The following is a 20501-nucleotide window of genomic DNA, read 5'->3' as shown; positions in this document are numbered from 1 at the left end:
CATTTCTTTTATAATGAATTGAAATTGCAATAAATAATGCAGCTTCTTCTTGCTCTGAAATCATTCACCAAAATGGCCTTTGAAAGAAGCCCTTTTTTCAACCGACACCACTTGAATAGAAAATATTGTATAATCTACATATAAGAGGAAATTGACAGGTAGACTGAGTAAAATATAATGTATTAGGCAGTAAGAGTTTTTGGTCCTTTCTTAATTGTGTATTGTCAATGAAGAAGCATGAATTCCGAATCAGCAGAAAATGAGATGGTACAAATTTCAGGACTTAAAGAGATAAAATATAATGCTGAGATGTCAAAAGCTTGAAATATCAATTCATGATAAAACTCTACATATTGATTATCAATATATGTAATGATAATAATAAATGATTGTCAGTAAATGTAAGGTTGGTATCCTTCCAAATTGTTTTAATGTGATTTGAAGATTAGAGTAAGCAGAGCCTGGATAGCTCAGTCGGTAGAGCATCAGACTTTTAATCTGAGGGTCCAGGGTTCACGTCCCTGTGCAGGCGGGGTGCTATGTTTAAGAAGAAGTACTCTTTTAGTTTCTATTGCATGATGAACAAGATATTACATTGACAGAATTGCAAAACCTTCTTAAATGGAGTTTTTTAAATTGTCAAGATTTTATCCGTCAGAGGCCTTTTGAGTAGACTTATCCAACTGTATCATGTAGTTTGGCATGTTGAATATCTTTTTCCCCATGCAATGCTCAACATGTAACCATGATTATAGTATCCTATCAACTTTGTAAAGTTGATCATCAGTTGCTTGCTCATTATTTTATTTCAGAATTTCTGAAAAGTTTCTTGGTGCAGGTTGGCTCTGTGGCGCAATGGATAGCGCATTGGACTTCTAGGAAAATGTTAAAAAAGGCATTCAAAGGCTGTGGGTTCGAATCCCACCAGAGTCAATATTATTGCTCAATTTCTTTCATAACGAATTGAAATAGCAATAAACAATGCAGCTTCAGCTTCACCCAAAATCATTTACCAAAATAGCCTTTGAAAGAAGGCCTGTTTTAAACAAAGAGTGCTTGAATAGAAAACATTGTATAATCAATATGCAAGAGGAAATTGTCAGGTGTACTGATGAAAATATAATTTACTAGATAGTAGGAGTTTCGGCCCTTTCTCAATTGTATACTGTCACTGAAGAAGCATGAATTCTAAGTCAGCAGAAAATGAGATAGTACATATTTCAGGACTTAAAATAGATGACATTTAATGCTGAGGTTTCAAAAGTTTGAAATATCAGTTCACTATCAAACGCTACATAATGCTTGTCAATATATGCAATCATATTCATAAATATAGTGTCGGTTGGAATCCTTCCACATTGTTTTAAGATGAATTGAAGATGAAAGTTAGTAGACACTGGATAGTTCAGTGAGTGGCACAGCAGACTTTTAATATGAGTGTCCAGGTTTGAAGTTCCTGTTCAGGCAGTGTGTTATGTTTAAGAAGATGCACTCTTGAAGTTTCCACTGCTTGATGAATAAGATATTACATTAAGGGAATTGCAAAACCTTCTTATATGGAGTTGTTAAACTCCTTGCTGTTTTATCTGTGCTATGCCTTTTGAGTCGACTTAACACTTAACCAACTGCATTGTATGGTTTGACATGTTGAATATCATTTTTGCTATTCAATGCTCAACATAAATCCAGGATCATAGATTCCTAACAACTTCATAAAGTTGATGAGCAGCTGCTAGCTCATTATTTTATTTGATCATTTCTGTCCGACCTCCTAAAAAGATTGGCTCTGTGGCACAATGGATAGTGCTTTGGCTTTCAAGAGTAATGTAAAGAAGGCATTCAAAAGTTGTGGTTTTGAATCCCACCAGAGGCAATGTTGTCCTACATTTCTTTTATAATGAATTGAAATTGCAATAAATAATGCAGCTTCTTCTTGCTCTGAAATCATTCACCAAAATGGCCTTTGAAAGAAGCCCTTTTTTCAACCGACACCACTTGAATAGAAAATATTGTATAATCTACATATAAGAGGAAATTGACAGGTAGACTGAGTAAAATATAATGTATTAGGCAGTAAGAGTTTTTGGTCCTTTCTTAATTGTGTATTGTCAATGAAGAAGCATGAATTCCGAATCAGCAGAAAATGAGATGGTACAAATTTCAGGACTTAAAGAGATAAAATATAATGCTGAGATGTCAAAAGCTTGAAATATCAATTCATGATAAAACTCTACATATTGATTATCAATATATGTAATGATAATAATAAATGATTGTCAGTAAATGTAAGGTTGGTATCCTTCCAAATTGTTTTAATGTGATTTGAAGATTAGAGTAAGCAGAGCCTGGATAGCTCAGTCGGTAGAGCATCAGACTTTTAATCTGAGGGTCCAGGGTTCACGTCCCTGTGCAGGCGGGGTGCTATGTTTAAGAAGAAGTACTCTTTTAGTTTCTATTGCATGATGAACAAGATATTACATTGACAGAATTGCAAAACCTTCTTAAATGGAGTTTTTTAAATTGTCAAGATTTTATCCGTCAGAGGCCTTTTGAGTAGACTTATCCAACTGTATCATGTAGTTTGGCATGTTGAATATCTTTTTCCCCATGCAATGCTCAACATGTAACCATGATTATAGTATCCTATCAACTTTGTAAAGTTGATCATCAGTTGCTTGCTCATTATTTTATTTCAGAATTTCTGAAAAGTTTCTTGGTGCAGGTTGGCTCTGTGGCGCAATGGATAGCGCATTGGACTTCTAGGAAAATGTTAAAAAAGGCATTCAAAGGCTGTGGGTTCGAATCCCACCAGAGTCAATATTATTGCTCAATTTCTTTCATAACGAATTGAAATAGCAATAAACAATGCAGCTTCAGCTTCACCCAAAATCATTTACCAAAATAGCCTTTGAAAGAAGGCCTGTTTTAAACAAAGAGTGCTTGAATAGAAAACATTGTATAATCAATATGCAAGAGGAAATTGTCAGGTGTACTGATGAAAATATAATTTACTAGATAGTAGGAGTTTCGGCCCTTTCTCAATTGTATACTGTCACTGAAGAAGCATGAATTCTAAGTCAGCAGAAAATGAGATAGTACATATTTCAGGACTTAAAATAGATGACATTTAATGCTGAGGTTTCAAAAGTTTGAAATATCAGTTCACTATCAAACGCTACATAATGCTTGTCAATATATGCAATCATATTCATAAATATAGTGTCGGTTGGAATCCTTCCACATTGTTTTAAGATGAATTGAAGATGAAAGTTAGTAGACACTGGATAGTTCAGTGAGTGGCACAGCAGACTTTTAATATGAGTGTCCAGGTTTGAAGTTCCTGTTCAGGCAGTGTGTTATGTTTAAGAAGATGCACTCTTGAAGTTTCCACTGCTTGATGAATAAGATATTACATTAAGGGAATTGCAAAACCTTCTTATATGGAGTTGTTAAACTCCTTGCTGTTTTATCTGTGCTATGCCTTTTGAGTCGACTTAACACTTAACCAACTGCATTGTATGGTTTGACATGTTGAATATCATTTTTGCTATTCAATGCTCAACATAAATCCAGGATCATAGATTCCTAACAACTTCATAAAGTTGATGAGCAGCTGCTAGCTCATTATTTTATTTGATCATTTCTGTCCGACCTCCTAAAAAGATTGGCTCTGTGGCACAATGGATAGTGCTTTGGCTTTCAAGAGTAATGTAAAGAAGGCATTCAAAAGTTGTGGTTTTGAATCCCACCAGAGGCAATGTTGTCCTACATTTCTTTTATAATGAATTGAAATTGCAATAAATAATGCAGCTTCTTCTTGCTCTGAAATCATTCACCAAAATGGCCTTTGAAAGAAGCCCTTTTTTCAACCGACACCACTTGAATAGAAAATATTGTATAATCTACATATAAGAGGAAATTGACAGGTAGACTGAGTAAAATATAATGTATTAGGCAGTAAGAGTTTTTGGTCCTTTCTTAATTGTGTATTGTCAATGAAGAAGCATGAATTCCGAATCAGCAGAAAATGAGATGGTACAAATTTCAGGACTTAAAGAGATAAAATATAATGCTGAGATGTCAAAAGCTTGAAATATCAATTCATGATAAAACTCTACATATTGATTATCAATATATGTAATGATAATAATAAATGATTGTCAGTAAATGTAAGGTTGGTATCCTTCCAAATTGTTTTAATGTGATTTGAAGATTAGAGTAAGCAGAGCCTGGATAGCTCAGTCGGTAGAGCATCAGACTTTTAATCTGAGGGTCCAGGGTTCACGTCCCTGTGCAGGCGGGGTGCTATGTTTAAGAAGAAGTACTCTTTTAGTTTCTATTGCATGATGAACAAGATATTACATTGACAGAATTGCAAAACCTTCTTAAATGGAGTTTTTTAAATTGTCAAGATTTTATCCGTCAGAGGCCTTTTGAGTAGACTTATCCAACTGTATCATGTAGTTTGGCATGTTGAATATCTTTTTCCCCATGCAATGCTCAACATGTAACCATGATTATAGTATCCTATCAACTTTGTAAAGTTGATCATCAGTTGCTTGCTCATTATTTTATTTCAGAATTTCTGAAAAGTTTCTTGGTGCAGGTTGGCTCTGTGGCGCAATGGATAGCGCATTGGACTTCTAGGAAAATGTTAAAAAAGGCATTCAAAGGCTGTGGGTTCGAATCCCACCAGAGTCAATATTATTGCTCAATTTCTTTCATAACGAATTGAAATAGCAATAAACAATGCAGCTTCAGCTTCACCCAAAATCATTTACCAAAATAGCCTTTGAAAGAAGGCCTGTTTTAAACAAAGAGTGCTTGAATAGAAAACATTGTATAATCAATATGCAAGAGGAAATTGTCAGGTGTACTGATGAAAATATAATTTACTAGATAGTAGGAGTTTCGGCCCTTTCTCAATTGTATACTGTCACTGAAGAAGCATGAATTCTAAGTCAGCAGAAAATGAGATAGTACATATTTCAGGACTTAAAATAGATGACATTTAATGCTGAGGTTTCAAAAGTTTGAAATATCAGTTCACTATCAAACGCTACATAATGCTTGTCAATATATGCAATCATATTCATAAATATAGTGTCGGTTGGAATCCTTCCACATTGTTTTAAGATGAATTGAAGATGAAAGTTAGTAGACACTGGATAGTTCAGTGAGTGGCACAGCAGACTTTTAATATGAGTGTCCAGGTTTGAAGTTCCTGTTCAGGCAGTGTGTTATGTTTAAGAAGATGCACTCTTGAAGTTTCCACTGCTTGATGAATAAGATATTACATTAAGGGAATTGCAAAACCTTCTTATATGGAGTTGTTAAACTCCTTGCTGTTTTATCTGTGCTATGCCTTTTGAGTCGACTTAACACTTAACCAACTGCATTGTATGGTTTGACATGTTGAATATCATTTTTGCTATTCAATGCTCAACATAAATCCAGGATCATAGATTCCTAACAACTTCATAAAGTTGATGAGCAGCTGCTAGCTCATTATTTTATTTGATCATTTCTGTCCGACCTCCTAAAAAGATTGGCTCTGTGGCACAATGGATAGTGCTTTGGCTTTCAAGAGTAATGTAAAGAAGGCATTCAAAAGTTGTGGTTTTGAATCCCACCAGAGGCAATGTTGTCCTACATTTCTTTTATAATGAATTGAAATTGCAATAAATAATGCAGCTTCTTCTTGCTCTGAAATCATTCACCAAAATGGCCTTTGAAAGAAGCCCTTTTTTCAACCGACACCACTTGAATAGAAAATATTGTATAATCTACATATAAGAGGAAATTGACAGGTAGACTGAGTAAAATATAATGTATTAGGCAGTAAGAGTTTTTGGTCCTTTCTTAATTGTGTATTGTCAATGAAGAAGCATGAATTCCGAATCAGCAGAAAATGAGATGGTACAAATTTCAGGACTTAAAGAGATAAAATATAATGCTGAGATGTCAAAAGCTTGAAATATCAATTCATGATAAAACTCTACATATTGATTATCAATATATGTAATGATAATAATAAATGATTGTCAGTAAATGTAAGGTTGGTATCCTTCCAAATTGTTTTAATGTGATTTGAAGATTAGAGTAAGCAGAGCCTGGATAGCTCAGTCGGTAGAGCATCAGACTTTTAATCTGAGGGTCCAGGGTTCACGTCCCTGTGCAGGCGGGGTGCTATGTTTAAGAAGAAGTACTCTTTTAGTTTCTATTGCATGATGAACAAGATATTACATTGACAGAATTGCAAAACCTTCTTAAATGGAGTTTTTTAAATTGTCAAGATTTTATCCGTCAGAGGCCTTTTGAGTAGACTTATCCAACTGTATCATGTAGTTTGGCATGTTGAATATCTTTTTCCCCATGCAATGCTCAACATGTAACCATGATTATAGTATCCTATCAACTTTGTAAAGTTGATCATCAGTTGCTTGCTCATTATTTTATTTCAGAATTTCTGAAAAGTTTCTTGGTGCAGGTTGGCTCTGTGGCGCAATGGATAGCGCATTGGACTTCTAGGAAAATGTTAAAAAAGGCATTCAAAGGCTGTGGGTTCGAATCCCACCAGAGTCAATATTATTGCTCAATTTCTTTCATAACGAATTGAAATAGCAATAAACAATGCAGCTTCAGCTTCACCCAAAATCATTTACCAAAATAGCCTTTGAAAGAAGGCCTGTTTTAAACAAAGAGTGCTTGAATAGAAAACATTGTATAATCAATATGCAAGAGGAAATTGTCAGGTGTACTGATGAAAATATAATTTACTAGATAGTAGGAGTTTCGGCCCTTTCTCAATTGTATACTGTCACTGAAGAAGCATGAATTCTAAGTCAGCAGAAAATGAGATAGTACATATTTCAGGACTTAAAATAGATGACATTTAATGCTGAGGTTTCAAAAGTTTGAAATATCAGTTCACTATCAAACGCTACATAATGCTTGTCAATATATGCAATCATATTCATAAATATAGTGTCGGTTGGAATCCTTCCACATTGTTTTAAGATGAATTGAAGATGAAAGTTAGTAGACACTGGATAGTTCAGTGAGTGGCACAGCAGACTTTTAATATGAGTGTCCAGGTTTGAAGTTCCTGTTCAGGCAGTGTGTTATGTTTAAGAAGATGCACTCTTGAAGTTTCCACTGCTTGATGAATAAGATATTACATTAAGGGAATTGCAAAACCTTCTTATATGGAGTTGTTAAACTCCTTGCTGTTTTATCTGTGCTATGCCTTTTGAGTCGACTTAACACTTAACCAACTGCATTGTATGGTTTGACATGTTGAATATCATTTTTGCTATTCAATGCTCAACATAAATCCAGGATCATAGATTCCTAACAACTTCATAAAGTTGATGAGCAGCTGCTAGCTCATTATTTTATTTGATCATTTCTGTCCGACCTCCTAAAAAGATTGGCTCTGTGGCACAATGGATAGTGCTTTGGCTTTCAAGAGTAATGTAAAGAAGGCATTCAAAAGTTGTGGTTTTGAATCCCACCAGAGGCAATGTTGTCCTACATTTCTTTTATAATGAATTGAAATTGCAATAAATAATGCAGCTTCTTCTTGCTCTGAAATCATTCACCAAAATGGCCTTTGAAAGAAGCCCTTTTTTCAACCGACACCACTTGAATAGAAAATATTGTATAATCTACATATAAGAGGAAATTGACAGGTAGACTGAGTAAAATATAATGTATTAGGCAGTAAGAGTTTTTGGTCCTTTCTTAATTGTGTATTGTCAATGAAGAAGCATGAATTCCGAATCAGCAGAAAATGAGATGGTACAAATTTCAGGACTTAAAGAGATAAAATATAATGCTGAGATGTCAAAAGCTTGAAATATCAATTCATGATAAAACTCTACATATTGATTATCAATATATGTAATGATAATAATAAATGATTGTCAGTAAATGTAAGGTTGGTATCCTTCCAAATTGTTTTAATGTGATTTGAAGATTAGAGTAAGCAGAGCCTGGATAGCTCAGTCGGTAGAGCATCAGACTTTTAATCTGAGGGTCCAGGGTTCACGTCCCTGTGCAGGCGGGGTGCTATGTTTAAGAAGAAGTACTCTTTTAGTTTCTATTGCATGATGAACAAGATATTACATTGACAGAATTGCAAAACCTTCTTAAATGGAGTTTTTTAAATTGTCAAGATTTTATCCGTCAGAGGCCTTTTGAGTAGACTTATCCAACTGTATCATGTAGTTTGGCATGTTGAATATCTTTTTCCCCATGCAATGCTCAACATGTAACCATGATTATAGTATCCTATCAACTTTGTAAAGTTGATCATCAGTTGCTTGCTCATTATTTTATTTCAGAATTTCTGAAAAGTTTCTTGGTGCAGGTTGGCTCTGTGGCGCAATGGATAGCGCATTGGACTTCTAGGAAAATGTTAAAAAAGGCATTCAAAGGCTGTGGGTTCGAATACCACCAGAGTCAATATTATTGCTCAATTTCTTTCATAACGAATTGAAATAGCAATAAACAATGCAGCTTCAGCTTCACCCAAAATCATTTACCAAAATAGCCTTTGAAAGAAGGCCTGTTTTAAACAAAGAGTGCTTGAATAGAAAACATTGTATAATCAATATGCAAGAGGAAATTGTCAGGTGTACTGATGAAAATATAATTTACTAGATAGTAGGAGTTTCGGCCCTTTCTCAATTGTATACTGTCACTGAAGAAGCATGAATTCTAAGTCAGCAGAAAATGAGATAGTACATATTTCAGGACTTAAAATAGATGACATTTAATGCTGAGGTTTCAAAAGTTTGAAATATCAGTTCACTATCAAACGCTACATAATGCTTGTCAATATATGCAATCATATTCATAAATATAGTGTCGGTTGGTATCCTTCCACATTGTTTTAAGATGAATTGAAGATGAAAGTTAATAGACACTGGATAGTTCAGTGAGTGGCACAGCAGACTTTTAATATGAGTGTCCAGGTTTGAAGTTCCTGTTCAAGCAGTGTGTTATGTTTAAGAAGATGCACTCTTGAAGTTTCCACTGCTTGATGAATAAGATATTACATTAAGGGAATTGCAAAACCTTCTTATATGGAGTTGTTAAACTCCTTGCTGTTTTATCTGTGCTATGCCTTTTGAGTCGACTTAACACTTAACCAACTGCATTGTATGGTTTGACATGTTGAATATCATTTTTGCTATTCAATGCTCAACATAAATCCAGGATCATAGATTCCTACCAACTTCATAAAGTTGATGAGCAGCTGCTAGCTCATTATTTTATTTGATCATTTCTGTCCGACCTCCTAAAAAGATTGGCTCTGTGGCACAATGGATAGTGCTTTGGCTTTCAAGAGTAATGTAAAGAAGGCATTCAAAAGTTGTGGTTTTGAATCCCACCAGAGGCAATGTTGTCCTACATTTCTTTTATAATGAATTGAAATTGCAATAAATAATGCAGCTTCTTCTTGCTCTGAAATCATTCACCAAAATGGCCTTTGAAAGAAGCCCTTTTTTCAACCGACACCACTTGAATAGAAAATATTGTATAATCTACATATAAGAGGAAATTGACAGGTAGACTGAGTAAAATATAATGTATTAGGCAGTAAGAGTTTTTGGTCCTTTCTTAATTGTGTATTGTCAATGAAGAAGCATGAATTCCGAATCAGCAGAAAATGAGATGGTACAAATTTCAGGACTTAAAGAGATAAAATATAATGCTGAGATGTCAAAAGCTTGAAATATCAATTCATGATAAAACTCTACATATTGATTATCAATATATGTAATGATAATAATAAATGATTGTCAGTAAATGTAAGGTTGGTATCCTTCCAAATTGTTTTAATGTGATTTGAAGATAAGAGTAAGCAGAGCCTGGATAGCTCAGTCGGTAGAGCATCAGACTTTTAATCTGAGGGTCCAGGGTTCACGTCCCTGTGCAGGCGGGGTGCTATGTTTAAGAAGAAGTACTCTTTTAGTTTCTATTGCATGATGAACAAGATATTACATTGACAGAATTGCAAAACCTTCTTAAATGGAGTTTTTTAAATTGTCAAGATTTTATCCGTCAGAGGCCTTTTGAGTAGACTTATCCAACTGTATCATGTAGTTTGGCATGTTGAATATCTTTTTCCCCATGCAATGCTCAACATGTAACCATGATTATAGTATCCTATCAACTTTGTAAAGTTGATCATCAGTTGCTTGCTCATTATTTTATTTCAGAATTTCTGAAAAGTTTCTTGGTGCAGGTTGGCTCTGTGGCGCAATGGATAGCGCATTGGACTTCTAGGAAAATGTTAAAAAAGGCATTCAAAGGCTGTGGGTTCGAATCCCACCAGAGTCAATATTATTGCTCAATTTCTTTCATAACGAATTGAAATAGCAATAAACAATGCAGCTTCAGCTTCACCCAAAATCATTTACCAAAATAGCCTTTGAAAGAAGGCCTGTTTTAAACAAAGAGTGCTTGAATAGAAAACATTGTATAATCAATATGCAAGAGGAAATTGTCAGGTGTACTGATGAAAATATAATTTACTAGATAGTAGGAGTTTCGGCCCTTTCTCAATTGTATACTGTCACTGAAGAAGCATGAATTCTAAGTCAGCAGAAAATGAGATAGTACATATTTCAGGACTTAAAATAGATGACATTTAATGCTGAGGTTTCAAAAGTTTGAAATATCAGTTCACTATCAAACGCTACATAATGCTTGTCAATATATGCAATCATATTCATAAATATAGTGTCGGTTGGAATCCTTCCACATTGTTTTAAGATGAATTGAAGATGAAAGTTAGTAGACACTGGATAGTTCAGTGAGTGGCACAGCAGACTTTTAATATGAGTGTCCAGGTTTGAAGTTCCTGTTCAGGCAGTGTGTTATGTTTAAGAAGATGCACTCTTGAAGTTTCCACTGCTTGATGAATAAGATATTACATTAAGGGAATTGCAAAACCTTCTTATATGGAGTTGTTAAACTCCTTGCTGTTTTATCTGTGCTATGCCTTTTGAGTCGACTTAACACTTAACCAACTGCATTGTATGGTTTGACATGTTGAATATCATTTTTGCTATTCAATGCTCAACATAAATCCAGGATCATAGATTCCTAACAACTTCATAAAGTTGATGAGCAGCTGCTAGCTCATTATTTTATTTGATCATTTCTGTCCGTCCTCCTAAAAAGATTGGCTCTGTGGCACAATGGATAGTGCTTTGGCTTTCAAGAGTAATGTAAAGAAGGCATTCAAAAATTGTGGTTTTGAATCCCACCAGAGGCAATGTTGTCCTACATTTCTTTTATAATGAATTGAAATTGCAATAAATAATGCAGCTTCTTCTTGCTCTGAAATCATTCACCAAAATGGCCTTTGAAAGAAGCCCTTTTTTCAACCGACACCACTTGAATAGAAAATATTGTATAATCTACATATAAGAGGAAATTGACAGGTAGACTGAGTAAAATATAATGTATTAGGCAGTAAGAGTTTTTGGTCCTTTCTTAATTGTGTATTGTCAATGAAGAAGCATGAATTCCGAATCAGCAGAAAATGAGATGGTACAAATTTCAGGACTTAAAGAGATAAAATATAATGCTGAGATGTCAAAAGCTTGAAATATCAATTCATGATAAAACTCTACATATTGATTATCAATATATGTAATGATAATAATAAATGATTGTCAGTAAATGTAAGGTTGGTATCCTTCCAAATTGTTTTAATGTGATTTGAAGATTAGAGTAAGCAGAGCCTGGATAGCTCAGTCGGTAGAGCATCAGACTTTTAATCTGAGGGTCCAGGGTTCACGTCCCTGTGCAGGCGGGGTGCTATGTTTAAGAAGAAGTACTCTTTTAGTTTCTATTGCATGATGAACAAGATATTACATTGACAGAATTGCAAAACCTTCTTAAATGGAGTTTTTTAAATTGTCAAGATTTTATCCGTCAGAGGCCTTTTGAGTAGACTTATCCAACTGTATCATGTAGTTTGGCATGTTGAATATCTTTTTCCCCATGCAATGCTCAACATGTAACCATGATTATAGTATCCTATCAACTTTGTAAAGTTGATCATCAGTTGCTTGCTCATTATTTTATTTCAGAATTTCTGAAAAGTTTCTTGGTGCAGGTTGGCTCTGTGGCGCAATGGATAGCGCATTGGACTTCTAGGAAAATGTTAAAAAAGGCATTCAAAGGCTGTGGGTTCGAATACCACCAGAGTCAATATTATTGCTCAATTTCTTTCATAACGAATTGAAATAGCAATAAACAATGCAGCTTCAGCTTCACCCAAAATCATTTACCAAAATAGCCTTTGAAAGAAGGCCTGTTTTAAACAAAGAGTGCTTGAATAGAAAACATTGTATAATCAATATGCAAGAGGAAATTGTCAGGTGTACTGATGAAAATATAATTTACTAGATAGTAGGAGTTTCGGCCCTTTCTCAATTGTATACTGTCACTGAAGAAGCATGAATTCTAAGTCAGCAGAAAATGAGATAGTACATATTTCAGGACTTAAAATAGATGACATTTAATGCTGAGGTTTCAAAAGTTTGAAATATCAGTTCACTATCAAACGCTACATAATGCTTGTCAATATATGCAATCATATTCATAAATATAGTGTCGGTTGGAATCCTTCCACATTGTTTTAAGATGAATTGAAGATGAAAGTTAGTAGACACTGGATAGTTCAGTGAGTGGCACAGCAGACTTTTAATATGAGTGTCCAGGTTTGAAGTTCCTGTTCAGGCAGTGTGTTATGTTTAAGAAGATGCACTCTTGAAGTTTCCACTGCTTGATGAATAAGATATTACATTAAGGGAATTGCAAAACCTTCTTATATGGAGTTGTTAAACTCCTTGCTGTTTTATCTGTGCTATGCCTTTTGAGTCGACTTAACACTTAACCAACTGCATTGTATGGTTTGACATGTTGAATATCATTTTTGCTATTCAATGCTCAACATAAATCCAGGATCATAGATTCCTAACAACTTCATAAAGTTGATGAGCAGCTGCTAGCTCATTATTTTATTTGATCATTTCTGTCCGACCTCCTAAAAAGATTGGCTCTGTGGCACAATGGATAGTGCTTTGGCTTTCAAGAGTAATGTAAAGAAGGCATTCAAAAGTTGTGGTTTTGAATCCCACCAGAGGCAATGTTGTCCTACATTTCTTTTATAATGAATTGAAATTGCAATAAATAATGCAGCTTCTTCTTGCTCTGAAATCATTCACCAAAATGGCCTTTGAAAGAAGCCCTTTTTTCAACCGACACCACTTGAATAGAAAATATTGTATAATCTACATATAAGAGGAAATTGACAGGTAGACTGAGTAAAATATAATGTATTAGGCAGTAAGAGTTTTTGGTCCTTTCTTAATTGTGTATTGTCAATGAAGAAGCATGAATTCCGAATCAGCAGAAAATGAGATGGTACAAATTTCAGGACTTAAAGAGATAAAATATAATGCTGAGATGTCAAAAGCTTGAAATATCAATTCATGATAAAACTCTACATATTGATTATCAATATATGTAATGATAATAATAAATGATTGTCAGTAAATGTAAGGTTGGTATCCTTCCAAATTGTTTTAATGTGATTTGAAGATTAGAGTAAGCAGAGCCTGGATAGCTCAGTCGGTAGAGCATCAGACTTTTAATCTGAGGGTCCAGGGTTCACGTCCCTGTGCAGGCGGGGTGCTATGTTTAAGAAGAAGTACTCTTTTAGTTTCTATTGCATGATGAACAAGATATTACATTGACAGAATTGCAAAACCTTCTTAAATGGAGTTTTTTAAATTGTCAAGATTTTATCCGTCAGAGGCCTTTTGAGTAGACTTATCCAACTGTATCATGTAGTTTGGCATGTTGAATATCTTTTTCCCCATGCAATGCTCAACATGTAACCATGATTATAGTATCCTATCAACTTTGTAAAGTTGATCATCAGTTGCTTGCTCATTATTTTATTTCAGAATTTCTGAAAAGTTTCTTGGTGCAGGTTGGCTCTGTGGCGCAATGGATAGCGCATTGGACTTCTAGGAAAATGTTAAAAAAGGCATTCAAAGGCTGTGGGTTCGAATCCCACCAGAGTCAATATTATTGCTCAATTTCTTTCATAACGAATTGAAATAGCAATAAACAATGCAGCTTCAGCTTCACCCAAAATCATTTACCAAAATAGCCTTTGAAAGAAGGCCTGTTTTAAACAAAGAGTGCTTGAATAGAAAACATTGTATAATCAATATGCAAGAGGAAATTGTCAGGTGTACTGATGAAAATATAATTTACTAGATAGTAGGAGTTTCGGCCCTTTCTCAATTGTATACTGTCACTGAAGAAGCATGAATTCTAAGTCAGCAGAAAATGAGATAGTACATATTTCAGGACTTAAAATAGATGACATTTAATGCTGAGGTTTCAAAAGTTTGAAATATCAGTTCACTATCAAACGCTACATAATGCTTGTCAATATATGCAATCATATTCATAAATATAGTGTCGGTTGGAATCCTTCCACATTGTTTTAAGATGAATTGAAGATGAAAGTTAGTAGACACTGGATAGTTCAGTGAGTGGCACAGCAGACTTTTAATATGAGTGTCCAGGTTTGAAGTTCCTGTTCAGGCAGTGTGTTATGTTTAAGAAGATGCACTCTTGAAGTTTCCACTGCTTGATGAATAAGATATTACATTAAGGGAATTGCAAAACCTTCTTATATGGAGTTGTTAAACTCCTTGCTGTTTTATCTGTGCTATGCCTTTTGAGTCGACTTAACACTTAACCAACTGCATTGTATGGTTTGACATGTTGAATATCATTTTTGCTATTCAATGCTCAACATAAATCCAGGATCATAGATTCCTAACAACTTCATAAAGTTGATGAGCAGCTGCTAGCTCATTATTTTATTTGATCATTTCTGTCCGACCTCCTAAAAAGATTGGCTCTGTGGCACAATGGATAGTGCTTTGGCTTTCAAGAGTAATGTAAAGAAGGCATTCAAAAGTTGTGGTTTTGAATCCCACCAGAGGCAATGTTGTCCTACATTTCTTTTATAATGAATTGAAATTGCAATAAATAATGCAGCTTCTTCTTGCTCTGAAATCATTCACCAAAATGGCCTTTGAAAGAAGCCCTTTTTTCAACCGACACCACTTGAATAGAAAATATTGTATAATCTACATATAAGAGGAAATTGACAGGTAGACTGAGTAAAATATAATGTATTAGGCAGTAAGAGTTTTTGGTCCTTTCTTAATTGTGTATTGTCAATGAAGAAGCATTAATTCCGAATCAGCAGAAAATGAGATGGTACAAATTTCAGGACTTAAAGAGATAAAATATAATGCTGAGATGTCAAAAGCTTGAAATATCAATTCATGATAAAACTCTACATATTGATTATCAATATATGTAATGATAATAATAAATGATTGTCAGTAAATGTAAGGTTGGTATCCTTCCAAATTGTTTTAATGTGATTTGAAGATTAGAGTAAGCAGAGCCTGGATAGCTCAGTCGGTAGAGCATCAGACTTTTAATCTGAGGGTCCAGGGTTCACGTCCCTGTGCAGGCGGGGTGCTATGTTTAAGAAGAAGTACTCTTTTAGTTTCTATTGCATGATGAACAAGATATTACATTGACAGAATTGCAAAACCTTCTTAAATGGAGTTTTTTAAATTGTCAAGATTTTATCCGTCAGAGGCCTTTTGAGTAGACTTATCCAACTGTATCATGTAGTTTGGCATGTTGAATATCTTTTTCCCCATGCAATGCTCAACATGTAACCATGATTATAGTATCCTATCAACTTTGTAAAGTTGATCATCAGTTGCTTGCTCATTATTTTATTTCAGAATTTCTGAAAAGTTTCTTGGTGCAGGTTGGCTCTGTGGCGCAATGGATAGCGCATTGGACTTCTAGGAAAATGTTAAAAAAGGCATTCAAAGGCTGTGGGTTCGAATACCACCAGAGTCAATATTATTGCTCAATTTCTTTCATAACGAATTGAAATAGCAATAAACAATGCAGCTTCAGCTTCACCCAAAATCATTTACCAAAATAGCCTTTGAAAGAAGGCCTGTTTTAAACAAAGAGTGCTTGAATAGAAAACATTGTATAATCAATATGCAAGAGGAAATTGTCAGGTGTACTGATGAAAATATAATTTACTAGATAGTAGGAGTTTCGGCCCTTTCTCAATTGTATACTGTCACTGAAGAAGCATGAATTCTAAGTCAGCAGAAAATGAGATAGTACATATTTCAGGACTTAAAATAGATGACATTTAATGCTGAGGTTTCAAAAGTTTGAAATATCAGTTCACTATCAAACGCTACATAATGCTTGTCAATATATGCAATCATATTCATAAATATAGTGTCGGTTGGTATCCTTCCACATTGTTTTAAGATGAATTGAAGATGAAAGTTAATAGACACTGGATAGTTCAGTGAGTGGCACAGCAGACTTTTAATATGAGTGTCCAGGTTTGAAGTTCCTGTTCAAGCAGTGTGTTATGTTTAAGAAGATGCACTCTTGAAGTTTCCACTGCTTGATGAATAAGATATTACATTAAGGGAATTGCAAAACCTTCTTATATGGAGTTGTTAAACTCCTTGCTGTTTTATCTGTGCTATGCCTTTTGAGTCGACTTAACACTTAACCAACTGCATTGTATGGTTTGACATGTTGAATATCATTTTTGCTATTCAATGCTCAACATAAATCCAGGATCATAGATTCCTAACAACTTCATAAAGTTGATGAGCAGCTGCTAGCTCATTATTTTATTTGATCATTTCTGTCCGACCTCCTAAAAAGATTGGCTCTGTGGCACAATGGATAGTGCTTTGGCTTTCAAGAGTAATGTAAAGAAGGCATTCAAAAGTTGTGGTTTTGAATCCCACCAGAGGCAATGTTGTCCTACATTTCTTTTATAATGAATTGAAATTGCAATAAATAATGCAGCTTCTTCTTGCTCTGAAATCATTCACCAAAATGGCCTTTGAAAGAAGCCCTTTTTTCAACCGACACCACTTGAATAGAAAATATTGTATAATCTACATATAAGAGGAAATTGACAGGTAGACTGAGTAAAATATAATGTATTAGGCAGTAAGAGTTTTTGGTCCTTTCTTAATTGTGTATTGTCAATGAAGAAGCATGAATTCCGAATCAGCAGAAAATGAGATGGTACAAATTTCAGGACTTAAAGAGATAAAATATAATGCTGAGATGTCAAAAGCTTGAAATATCAATTCATGATAAAACTCTACATATTGATTATCAATATATGTAATGATAATAATAAATGATTGTCAGTAAATGTAAGGTTGGTATCCTTCCAAATTGTTTTAATGTGATTTGAAGATAAGAGTAAGCAGAGCCTGGATAGCTCAGTCGGTAGAGCATCAGACTTTTAATCTGAGGGTCCAGGGTTCACGTCCCTGTGCAGGCGGGGTGCTATGTTTAAGAAGAAGTACTCTTTTAGTTTCTATTACATGATGAACAAGATATTACATTGACAGAATTGCAAAACCTTCTTAAATGGAGTTTTTTAAATTGTCAAGATTTTATCCGTCAGAGGCCTTTTGAGTAGACTTATCCAACTGTATCATGTAGTTTGGCATGTTGAATATCTTTTTCCCCATGCAATGCTCAACATGTAACCATGATTATAGTATCCTATCAACTTTGTAAAGTTGATCATCAGTTGCTTGCTCATTATTTTATTTCAGAATTTCTGAAAAGTTTCTTGGTGCAGGTTGGCTCTGTGGCGCAATGGATAGCGCATTGGACTTCTAGGAAAATGTTAAAAAAGGCATTCAAAGGCTGTGGGTTCGAATCCCACCAGAGTCAATATTATTGCTCAATTTCTTTCATAACGAATTGAAATAGCAATAAACAATGCAGCTTCAGCTTCACCCAAAATCATTTACCAAAATAGCCTTTGAAAGAAGGCCTGTTTTAAACAAAGAGTGCTTGAATAGAAAACATTGTATAATCAATATGCAAGAGGAAATTGTCAGGTGTACTGATGAAAATATAATTTACTAGATAGTAGGAGTTTCGGCCCTTTCTCAATTGTATACTGTCACTGAAGAAGCATGAATTCTAAGTCAGCAGAAAATGAGATAGTACATATTTCAGGACTTAAAATAGATGACATTTAATGCTGAGGTTTCAAAAGTTTGAAATATCAGTTCACTATCAAACGCTACATAATGCTTGTCAATATATGCAATCATATTCATAAATATAGTGTCGGTTGGAATCCTTCCACATTGTTTTAAGATGAATTGAAGATGAAAGTTAGTAGACACTGGATAGTTCAGTGAGTGGCACAGCAGACTTTTAATATGAGTGTCCAGGTTTGAAGTTCCTGTTCAGGCAGTGTGTTATGTTTAAGAAGATGCACTCTTGAAGTTTCCACTGCTTGATGAATAAGATATTACATTAAGGGAATTGCAAAACCTTCTTATATGGAGTTGTTAAACTCCTTGCTGTTTTATCTGTGCTATGCCTTTTGAGTCGACTTAACACTTAACCAACTGCATTGTATGGTTTGACATGTTGAATATCATTTTTGCTATTCAATGCTCAACATAAATCCAGGATCATAGATTCCTAACAACTTCATAAAGTTGATGAGCAGCTGCTAGCTCATTATTTTATTTGATCATTTCTGTCCGACCTCCTAAAAAGATTGGCTCTGTGGCACAATGGATAGTGCTTTGGCTTTCAAGAGTAATGTAAAGAAGGCATTCAAAAGTTGTGGTTTTGAATCCCACCAGAGGCAATGTTGTCCTACATTTCTTTTATAATGAATTGAAATTGCAATAAATAATGCAGCTTCTTCTTGCTCTGAAATCATTCACCAAAATGGCCTTTGAAAGAAGCCCTTTTTTCAACCGACACCACTTGAATAGAAAATATTGTATAATCTACATATAAGAGGAAATTGACAGGTAGACTGAGTAAAATATAATGTATTAGGCAGTAAGAGTTTTTGGTCCTTTCTTAATTGTGTATTGTCAATGAAGAAGCATGAATTCCGAATCAGCAGAAAATGAGATGGTACAAATTTCAGGACTTAAAGAGATAAAATATAATGCTGAGATGTCAAAAGCTTGAAATATCAATTCATGATAAAACTCTACATATTGATTATCAATATATGTAATGATAATAATAAATGATTGTCAGTAAATGTAAGGTTGGTATCCTTCCAAATTGTTTTAATGTGATTTGAAGATTAGAGTAAGCAGAGCCTGGATAGCTCAGTCGGTAGAGCATCAGACTTTTAATCTGAGGGTCCAGGGTTCACGTCCCTGTGCAGGCGGGGTGCTATGTTTAAGAAGAAGTACTCTTTTAGTTTCTATTGCATGATGAACAAGATATTACATTGACAGAATTGCAAAACCTTCTTAAATGGAGTTTTTTAAATTGTCAAGATTTTATCCGTCAGAGGCCTTTTGAGTAGACTTATCCAACTGTATCATGTAGTTTGGCATGTTGAATATCTTTTTCCCCATGCAATGCTCAACATGTAACCATGATTATAGTATCCTATCAACTTTGTAAAGTTGATCATCAGTTGCTTGCTCATTATTTTATTTCAGAATTTCTGAAAAGTTTCTTGGTGCAGGTTGGCTCTGTGGCGCAATGGATAGCGCATTGGACTTCTAGGAAAATGTTAAAAAAGGCATTCAAAGGCTGTGGGTTCGAATCCCACCAGAGTCAATATTATTGCTCAATTTCTTTCATAACGAATTGAAATAGCAATAAACAATGCAGCTTCAGCTTCACCCAAAATCATTTACCAAAATAGCCTTTGAAAGAAGGCCTGTTTTAAACAAAGAGTGCTTGAATAGAAAACATTGTATAATCAATATGCAAGAGGAAATTGTCAGGTGTACTGATGAAAATATAATTTACTAGATAGTAGGAGTTTCGGCCCTTTCTCAATTGTATACTGTCACTGAAGAAGCATGAATTCTAAGTCAGCAGAAAATGAGATAGTACATATTTCAGGACTTAAAATAGATGACATTTAATGCTGAGGTTTCAAAAGTTTGAAATATCAGTTCACTATCAAACGCTACATAATGCTTGTCAATATATGCAATCATATTCATAAATATAGTGTCGGTTGGAATCCTTCCACATTGTTTTAAGATGAATTGAAGATGAAAGTTAGTAGACACTGGATAGTTCAGTGAGTGGCACAGCAGACTTTTAATATGAGTGTCCAGGTTTGAAGTTCCTGTTCAGGCAGTGTGTTATGTTTAAGAAGATGCACTCTTGAAGTTTCCACTGCTTGATGAATAAGATATTACATTAAGGGAATTGCAAAACCTTCTTATATGGAGTTGTTAAACTCCTTGCTGTTTTATCTGTGCTATGCCTTTTGAGTCGACTTAACACTTAACCAACTGCATTGTATGGTTTGACATGTTGAATATCATTTT

The 20501-nt window shown here is 34.5% G+C and overlaps 22 non-coding genes across 22 annotated transcripts; all 22 read left to right on the top strand.

Moving 5' to 3' along the window:
• The first annotated feature begins 459 nt into the window (after positions 1-459).
• TRNAK-UUU (transfer RNA lysine (anticodon UUU)) lies at positions 460-532 on the top strand. The gene has a single exon. It is a non-coding gene; the product is annotated as a tRNA-Lys (tRNA).
• Positions 533-841: 309 nt separating this feature from the next.
• TRNAR-UCU (transfer RNA arginine (anticodon UCU)) lies at positions 842-933 on the top strand. Its single transcript is given in 2 exon segments — positions 842-878; positions 898-933. It is a non-coding gene; the product is annotated as a tRNA-Arg (tRNA).
• A 1410-nt stretch (positions 934-2343) lies between these two features.
• Positions 2344-2416, top strand: TRNAK-UUU (transfer RNA lysine (anticodon UUU)). Its single transcript has one exon. It is a non-coding gene; the product is annotated as a tRNA-Lys (tRNA).
• Positions 2417-2725: 309 nt separating this feature from the next.
• TRNAR-UCU (transfer RNA arginine (anticodon UCU)) lies at positions 2726-2817 on the top strand. The gene is given in 2 exon segments: positions 2726-2762; positions 2782-2817. It is a non-coding gene; the product is annotated as a tRNA-Arg (tRNA).
• A 1410-nt stretch (positions 2818-4227) lies between these two features.
• TRNAK-UUU (transfer RNA lysine (anticodon UUU)) lies at positions 4228-4300 on the top strand. Its single transcript has one exon. It is a non-coding gene; the product is annotated as a tRNA-Lys (tRNA).
• A 309-nt stretch (positions 4301-4609) lies between these two features.
• Positions 4610-4701, top strand: TRNAR-UCU (transfer RNA arginine (anticodon UCU)). The gene is given in 2 exon segments: positions 4610-4646; positions 4666-4701. It is a non-coding gene; the product is annotated as a tRNA-Arg (tRNA).
• A 1410-nt stretch (positions 4702-6111) lies between these two features.
• Positions 6112-6184, top strand: TRNAK-UUU (transfer RNA lysine (anticodon UUU)). Its single transcript has one exon. It is a non-coding gene; the product is annotated as a tRNA-Lys (tRNA).
• Positions 6185-6493: 309 nt separating this feature from the next.
• Positions 6494-6585, top strand: TRNAR-UCU (transfer RNA arginine (anticodon UCU)). The gene is given in 2 exon segments: positions 6494-6530; positions 6550-6585. It is a non-coding gene; the product is annotated as a tRNA-Arg (tRNA).
• Positions 6586-7995: 1410 nt separating this feature from the next.
• Positions 7996-8068, top strand: TRNAK-UUU (transfer RNA lysine (anticodon UUU)). Its single transcript has one exon. It is a non-coding gene; the product is annotated as a tRNA-Lys (tRNA).
• Positions 8069-8377: 309 nt separating this feature from the next.
• Positions 8378-8469, top strand: TRNAR-UCU (transfer RNA arginine (anticodon UCU)). The gene is given in 2 exon segments: positions 8378-8414; positions 8434-8469. It is a non-coding gene; the product is annotated as a tRNA-Arg (tRNA).
• A 1410-nt stretch (positions 8470-9879) lies between these two features.
• Positions 9880-9952, top strand: TRNAK-UUU (transfer RNA lysine (anticodon UUU)). The gene has a single exon. It is a non-coding gene; the product is annotated as a tRNA-Lys (tRNA).
• Positions 9953-10261: 309 nt separating this feature from the next.
• On the top strand, positions 10262-10353 carry TRNAR-UCU (transfer RNA arginine (anticodon UCU)). The gene is given in 2 exon segments: positions 10262-10298; positions 10318-10353. It is a non-coding gene; the product is annotated as a tRNA-Arg (tRNA).
• A 1410-nt stretch (positions 10354-11763) lies between these two features.
• On the top strand, positions 11764-11836 carry TRNAK-UUU (transfer RNA lysine (anticodon UUU)). Its single transcript has one exon. It is a non-coding gene; the product is annotated as a tRNA-Lys (tRNA).
• Positions 11837-12145: 309 nt separating this feature from the next.
• TRNAR-UCU (transfer RNA arginine (anticodon UCU)) lies at positions 12146-12237 on the top strand. Its single transcript is given in 2 exon segments — positions 12146-12182; positions 12202-12237. It is a non-coding gene; the product is annotated as a tRNA-Arg (tRNA).
• A 1410-nt stretch (positions 12238-13647) lies between these two features.
• Positions 13648-13720, top strand: TRNAK-UUU (transfer RNA lysine (anticodon UUU)). Its single transcript has one exon. It is a non-coding gene; the product is annotated as a tRNA-Lys (tRNA).
• A 309-nt stretch (positions 13721-14029) lies between these two features.
• On the top strand, positions 14030-14121 carry TRNAR-UCU (transfer RNA arginine (anticodon UCU)). The gene is given in 2 exon segments: positions 14030-14066; positions 14086-14121. It is a non-coding gene; the product is annotated as a tRNA-Arg (tRNA).
• Positions 14122-15531: 1410 nt separating this feature from the next.
• Positions 15532-15604, top strand: TRNAK-UUU (transfer RNA lysine (anticodon UUU)). The gene has a single exon. It is a non-coding gene; the product is annotated as a tRNA-Lys (tRNA).
• A 309-nt stretch (positions 15605-15913) lies between these two features.
• On the top strand, positions 15914-16005 carry TRNAR-UCU (transfer RNA arginine (anticodon UCU)). Its single transcript is given in 2 exon segments — positions 15914-15950; positions 15970-16005. It is a non-coding gene; the product is annotated as a tRNA-Arg (tRNA).
• A 1410-nt stretch (positions 16006-17415) lies between these two features.
• Positions 17416-17488, top strand: TRNAK-UUU (transfer RNA lysine (anticodon UUU)). Its single transcript has one exon. It is a non-coding gene; the product is annotated as a tRNA-Lys (tRNA).
• A 309-nt stretch (positions 17489-17797) lies between these two features.
• TRNAR-UCU (transfer RNA arginine (anticodon UCU)) lies at positions 17798-17889 on the top strand. Its single transcript is given in 2 exon segments — positions 17798-17834; positions 17854-17889. It is a non-coding gene; the product is annotated as a tRNA-Arg (tRNA).
• Positions 17890-19299: 1410 nt separating this feature from the next.
• On the top strand, positions 19300-19372 carry TRNAK-UUU (transfer RNA lysine (anticodon UUU)). The gene has a single exon. It is a non-coding gene; the product is annotated as a tRNA-Lys (tRNA).
• Positions 19373-19681: 309 nt separating this feature from the next.
• TRNAR-UCU (transfer RNA arginine (anticodon UCU)) lies at positions 19682-19773 on the top strand. Its single transcript is given in 2 exon segments — positions 19682-19718; positions 19738-19773. It is a non-coding gene; the product is annotated as a tRNA-Arg (tRNA).
• The last annotated feature ends 728 nt before the right edge of the window (positions 19774-20501 follow it).

The sequence above is a fragment of the Pleurodeles waltl genome, chromosome 4_2 (genome assembly GCF_031143425.1).
Source record: "Pleurodeles waltl isolate 20211129_DDA chromosome 4_2, aPleWal1.hap1.20221129, whole genome shotgun sequence".
NCBI classification, from domain to species: Eukaryota; Metazoa; Chordata; class Amphibia; order Caudata; family Salamandridae; genus Pleurodeles; species Pleurodeles waltl.
This window is presented reverse-complemented; position numbering and strand designations above follow the sequence as displayed.